Source organism: Triticum urartu, chromosome 2A, assembly GCF_056163025.1.
Source record: "Triticum urartu cultivar PI428250 chromosome 2A, HENAU_Tu73, whole genome shotgun sequence".
In the NCBI taxonomy this organism is placed as follows: Eukaryota; Viridiplantae; Streptophyta; class Magnoliopsida; order Poales; family Poaceae; genus Triticum; species Triticum urartu.
In genome coordinates, this window is record NC_141874.1 from 748,137,140 (window position 1) to 748,143,740 (window position 6,601).

A 6,601-nucleotide genomic window follows, 5' to 3' on the forward strand; every position below is an offset into this window, starting at 1 on the left:
CCACCTCTATGAAAGCAAGCATGCACAATCTATCCTCATGAGTATCTCGAAAGACTGAGCCGGCAAATTATATTGAGATTGACAAAGTTTTTTAGAAACATCTACTCTAAATGCATATCGCTGAAAGAATTAAAATAAATTCAGAAATATTGTGAGCTCTAGTGTCAGATTTGCCATTTAAATTTTGATGGAGTAAGAATACCATTATCCTTCTAACTATCCGACTACAAGTAGTTGGTTCGGTCTCTACTGATATCTATCATATCTACAGCAAAAAAACATTGCAAGTCACGGGAAAAGAAAAGTACTTAAGAGCATCTACAATCATGATGTGCAAATCTAGCTCCTCAAACACCCGCGGACGCATCTGAGCACGTCCACAGACACTGACCGGTCACGTCTTAAATATTTGATTCTACAACCGGACACCTTAAATTAGAAATCTCAAATCTATATTCTTAGATGCAACATGAAACCTAATTTGAACGGAGCTCACTCGGTTTTGCTGTGGCCATGTCTGGCGGCCGGCTACACTCCCTAGAGTGTTGGTTCGGTCGATGGTAAGGTAGAGTAGTACATGGGACACGCGTCGGCTCATGGAACTCAAGGCGCCGCCGTCTCCCATGCCCTACTCTTCTTTGTCGGAGTCCATAACCCAAACGGTGCCGGTGAACGTCAGATCGGTGATGGATCTGTCCTGGGACGAGCCGGTGACGTCCACTACAATGCGGATGCGGCGGCCGGACTGATGCACCATACGGGGCGCCGGAGAATGCGACTCCGCCTCGCCGACGTCCACCACCGTGAGGGCTGCCGCCGCCTCCCACGCCTGCTGCTTGGCACGGCGGGCACGCCGTGCCATGGTCTCGTCGGACGAGGCCCATTATGCGTGCCGATACTTGGCGCGTCAACGGAGGGGTTGCGCGCCCGCCACCTCGTCCGGACGCTAGAAGGACCCACCTCCTCCGGCGAGGCAGTGACGGCTGCCGTAAGGCATCATCCATGCGCCATTTGTGCGGACGCAATGGATTCCCGACGGAAGGAGTCCGAGCGCTGCCGTACACGGGCCTTCCTCCCAGGAGCGGCGGAGCGCAAGCCGGGCGGCCATCTCCTCCTCAGGCCGCATGGAGGATGAGCTCGGGGTCGACGGATCTGGAGGTGAAGGATTCGGATCCGCCGCCGCCATGCCGGAGACGGCTGGACAATGTCGGAGACGAGCTTGGGAGGTGGAAAGGTGTGGAGTGAAGTGGCTAGGGTTTGGTCCGGCAAGCAGATGGAGAGGAATATATGTGGGGTCGGGTGGGCCAGCGTGTGCCGGCTCCGACGTGACGGGATGCCCGAGCGCCCCTTATCTGTCCCATATTTAGGCTGGATATGAAAGGTGCAGCTCAGTTCGAGCGTTTGAGACCCTTTTGAGCAGGCGGTTTGGGTTGAAAAATTATGACTGGTCAGTGACCGGTAGCGCGCCCGAAGGATTTGAGGAGGGTTTAGGGTGCTGTATAGATGCTCTAACGTACAGTGGATCCTCATGAACTTTCTAGCCATATCCATACATGCAAATATAACCTGAGATGCATCGAGCTAGGTAATCAGACAATTAGTGTGGTAAAAAAGATATCTACTAGTACTACTGTAAACAGGAGACGTAGAATTTCCCATGCAAACAAGCACTATTAGCCTCGAATCGAGGCTGCGATGATAAAACAGGAGCCTCGAACGCTCTGGCGAAACGCTGACTAACATATGATGACGCTGATCAGTTCCCGGCCGGTGGCGGTGGTGGCCCGGCGAGCTCGAGGCCGCCGAAGTCGTCCCATGCGCCGGTGGGGGCGAGCGCCCGGTCGCAGCCACCCCACGGCGCCGCGAGCCCGTCGTAGAGGTGGTCCATGGTCGCCGGTGTCCAGGGGAACCCGCCGAGCCCGAGATCGAACTGCGGCAGGAAGACGGGGCCGCCGTCGGTGAGGAACGGGAAGACTGGGAGCGGGTGGTCGGAGAGAAGGCGCGTCTCCTGGAGGTCCGGCTGCGGCGAGTCGGAGGAGGTCGTCTGGGGCTCAGCGGAGGGCCTGCGGCGCTTGCTGCTGCCGCCGCGGCGGCATGCCCCGCCGACGGGCACGTTGCGCAGCGTGCCGCCGTGCGTCCAGTAGCGGCGGCAGGTGCGGCAGTAGTGGCGCGGCTGCGCCCTGCTGTAGTTGTTGTAGTAGCACAGTGTCGCTGGAGCTGCACCGCGGGCACTCCAGCTTCTGCTGCTGGCTCTGGCCGTTCTTCTTGGTCACCGCGCCCTCCTGACAAGTTCACCAAGCGTCCGAATCAGTACTTACGTACATCGCTTGCCGGAGAGGACACAGAGTGAGCATGCAGTCACTGACCTGCGCTTGTGGAAGCTCAGTAGCGTCCGCGGAGCGCTTGGCGCCGGCGAGGAGCGAGGCGGAAGCTGGAGCCATCCTGTGCGGAGCGAACGGAGCAGCGCATGCCGTGTCCGACTCGGCCGGCTTAAAACGAGCTGCGGCCTGCGGGCGCGCGTGGTGATCACCAGCTAGCTAGCTCTTACCGAGCTACTCGTAGCTAGTGTACGTAGCTAGGTATGGAGAGGAAGGAGAGAGTGAGACGTAGCAGTCAGTCTGAGCTGGATGTGCGGCGGGGGTGGCAACCAGATGATGGAGCTGACGGATCGATCGACGGGAGCGGCTGGTCCTGGCCTATATATAGAACCGGCGCGGTGGCGGGGCCCGCGGATGACGCGGCAAGGATGCACGGCGGCGAAGGATGCTTCCTCCACCGTGCACGGTGCGCCTCCACCCGCGTACGTCGCCGTCGCGTTCTATATATGTCTGGCAGTCTGGCACGACAGGCGACGCAGACCCGACGGGCACGGCCATGCCTCTTGGTAGGAGTAGGACGGTTCCGTTCAGTTTACCAAGGAAACCGATCGTGCAGAGGAGGCTGGAGAGTTCTCGGCTCGTCTTCGACCGTCGTGTGGATGGAATCTTGCGAGTTGCCGCTAGCACCAATCATGCATGCACGCGCGCTCTCGCGGCTCTGTGCCGCGATACTGTGATCGACGTAACCCGGTGGATCAAGCTATATTCTGTATATACGTACGTGATCGATGGGCGCCAAGGCATCGTCTCATCGATATCCAGCGCCGCGACTGGGAGCTCACCGTGATAGCGGGCGCCGGCCGGACACGCGGTGAGACCGACGCATGCATCCAGTGTTTGTTTGGGGACGGACTCGAACTGGCGGGTGGTCGTCGTGTGCAGTGTGCTCTGCTCGTCGCGTCACCGTGAAGCGGCGCAGGGCCCGGCGGAGGTTGGCGAGCTGGGAGGCGAGAGAGAGGACAAATGGGGGACATGGCCGGTGCCGCTTTTTCTACGCGCCATGAGGGCGACGGAGCTGTCACCGTCGTGGGTTTTGTCTGTCGTCATTGCTGCGAGGTTAGTTTCATGGCTGGCCGATGCTAGGCGCAGAGGGCCGCCTGAGCGATTCTTCCGCGTCTGTCTCGTCGACGACATATACTGTGGCTCCTCTACTGCTCGATCGGCGTTGTCAAGAGTCGAGTCCTGTTTACTCTGCAGGTTGCGGAATCAGTTAATTTGGACGATTTCTTTCAGTTATTTTTTCCTCACGTCAAGGGTCAAGTCCTGATTATTTTTTTTACATCTAAATCAAGTAAGATTTCCTCATGTCTAAATCGATGGTGTTACATAGTCGTGCGGCGTAATTTTCATTCTTTTATATTTTCTTTTAAGGCGCGGGCATTTACATACATGTATGCACACTCATCCCAACGAACGCCGCAGAATCTACTTCTTTGGAAAGAGACTTTCGAACTGCCCGGGAGGGGGGGGGGGGGGGGGGGGGTGGGGCTTTGCCCGGCTGCGGACTGCGCCGAGTCAATGCTCCTCCCCTAGCGTCTAGATTTTTTTAATCTCCGTCGCATAAGAAGCCTACGGTCGTTGCCGCATGCCGTGGCACTTCGACGGCGAAGGTGGCGGTCGTTGTGACATGGACCTCGAGGGGGCGGTTGCGGTGGCGCTCAGGATGGCTACGCCAACGCATTCTGGATGAAACGCGACTCCGTGGTCACTTTCATCTTCAACGAGGCTGCGACTGTGGCTAGATGCATCAATTCAGGCGACGACAGCAAGTGGCGATCGAACCAAAGTGGGGTAGGGGCTATGCGATAACGGCGGGCATATGTGGTGGTCAGCAGAGGTAAGGAGGACGGCGCCCGCATGGAAGCAGACGAGTGGGGAAAGAGGTGTCCGCATGAGGAAGGAAATATTCTGCTAAGATTAGGTTGTGAGAATCGCGATTCTGTTTACGATTCTACGATTGTATGATTCAAACTAACCCCTCTGATTTTATGATTTTCGTTCATAGAATGTATGTTTTTGCAATTCTGATAGTGAAGATTCTACAATTTGCGATATCATCGGAGCTCCGATTAGATTCAAAATCGCGATTTTGACAACCTTGGCTGAGAAATCGTTTTGGCTGCTCAAAATTGAGAGGCGGCAGTCGCGCCTTCTAAAATATTTGAGTACCTTATGCTTTTAAAGAGTTCAGCTAGGTCCACTTTAAGTCCTCGAACAAAAATCTTTTGAGAAATTAAGCCCTTTTAAGATTTCGGTTAGAATTCTTAAGAGAATCAAGTACTCCATCAGTTATCTCACACCATCTAATGAAATTCTACCCATGGTCCTGTATTTGCACCAATCTAGTCGTCCAGATTGGCCGGTACTTTTTTTGCATGGAGAGCGTGATTATCGTGTTGATGTATTTCTTCGCTGTCCAAAAAATGCAAAAGCCTGCAAATATTTTTACATATTACTTAGTATATATTAATCAATAAATGTTCAGTGTTTAACAAAACTAGGACAATGCTCGTACGTTGCTACGTGATATAAACATTCTATAAATAAATGTCTATGATTTACTTACCCATATTAATGTGATTGTATAAATAAATGCTTTCAAATTCTGTTTCTAATTTGGCTTATTGTTTGATAAGAAATTTGGTAAGTAAATTAAAATTGAATTGGTTCAAAATTATGGTGATTGATTAGCATAGGGGAAAGGTGCAGTCAGATATGGCGTGGTGGGAAAAAACCGGCTGGATTAAAAAACGATAGAAGGGACGTAGTGGTGCGAGAACAGATTCTACTTATTTTTAAGTAATCTATATCTATACCTTTATACCTACTAATAAAGTAAGGTGTGTTTCGTTAATTTTTTCATCCGTTCACCCAAATTATTAGTTTTATTATTGATTTTCTATCCGAGGTGGTACTATATTTTTGATTGAGGGAAAACGTTCCATCGTATAGGTGATTTTCGTCATAAGTGCATGGGCTGCGGTACGTATCAATTTTTTGTTTGGGCCGTCCATGCCTCATATTGTGGGCTGCAGAAAAAGGGAAAGGTGCAGTCAGATATGGCGTGGTGGGAAAAAACCGGCTGGATTAAAAAACGATAGAAGGGACGTAGTGGTGCGAGAACAGATTCTACTTATTTTTAAGTAATCTATATCTATACCTTTATACCTACTAATAAAGTAAGGTGTGTTTCGTTAATTTTTTCATCCGTTCACCCGAATTATTAGTTTTATTATTGATTTTCTATCCGAGGTGGTACTATATTTTTGATTGAGGGAAAACGTTCCATCGTATAGGTGATTTTCGTCATAAGTGCATGGGCTGCGGTACGTATCAATTTTTTGTTTGGGCCGTCCATGCCTCATATTGTGGGCTGCAGAAAAATTTCCAAAAAAAATAGCTTGTGGCAGGGATTGAACTCACGACTTCAACGTCTTATCCTGGAAACCGAAACCAACTGGCTAGTCCAAATAATGTTGTATGAAAAGGTTCGGCGACCAATTGAAATAGTCCCACCTCGCTTTTTCTCATCACACTACAACAATTTATATACAGAGCTGCCTGCAAATCATCAAGCCAACTACAGGATCAACAGACAGACGAAGAAAATTAGGCCGGTGGCTGCAGTTTCTAATGAATGAGAGATGACGGACGGCGAGGGTATACTCAGTGGAAACAAATTGAAGAATTATTAAGATCTTGTTGGACGGCGAGAAGCGACGGCGGACCAGCCCCGGGCCAATTATGGACAACTAGGAGCACGCCGAGGAAGGCGACCAGGACGATTCGACACCCCGCCGTCCGACATCCGGGCTGACCACCAGCCTCGGAGGCCGCGTCGATGACCTCACCCTCAAGGAGGTCAGAGACGGCAACCTCAACTTCCTCAACATCTTCACCTCTGACTCCGCCTCCGTCGTTGTGAAGCAGGTTCGTCCCCGTCCCCCTGACTGATGCCTTCCGAATCATCCTGGCCGAGCACTTATATGTGGCTAACTACATGGCCAAGACCCTCTTCTTCACCTCCCTCCTCTACAACAACTCCACCACTGAACAAAAGAAACAAGGTGGAGGTTGGCTTGCTCCGCCGAATTCTTCTGCGTGTAAAAGGGGAATATAGTGAACTCCAACGAGCTCAGGACTAGGCCACACGCTCCTTGAATAGAATAGAGATGAACGGGAAGGTGCCAAACACAATGTTCATCACCTTCAATGAGTTTACC

At 51.8% G+C, this 6,601-nt stretch overlaps 1 pseudogene across 1 annotated transcript; it reads right to left on the bottom strand.

Annotated features, from left to right (window-relative positions):
• Nucleotides 1–1,523: 1,523 nt before the first annotated feature.
• LOC125534511 (uncharacterized) lies at nucleotides 1,524–2,685 on the bottom strand (annotated as a pseudogene). The gene is made up of 2 exons (XR_015615305.1): nucleotides 2,367–2,685; nucleotides 1,524–2,282 (listed from the first exon to the last, which is right to left on the bottom strand). The product of XR_015615305.1 is annotated as an uncharacterized LOC125534511 (transcript).
• Between the last annotated feature and the right edge of the window lie 3,916 nt (nucleotides 2,686–6,601).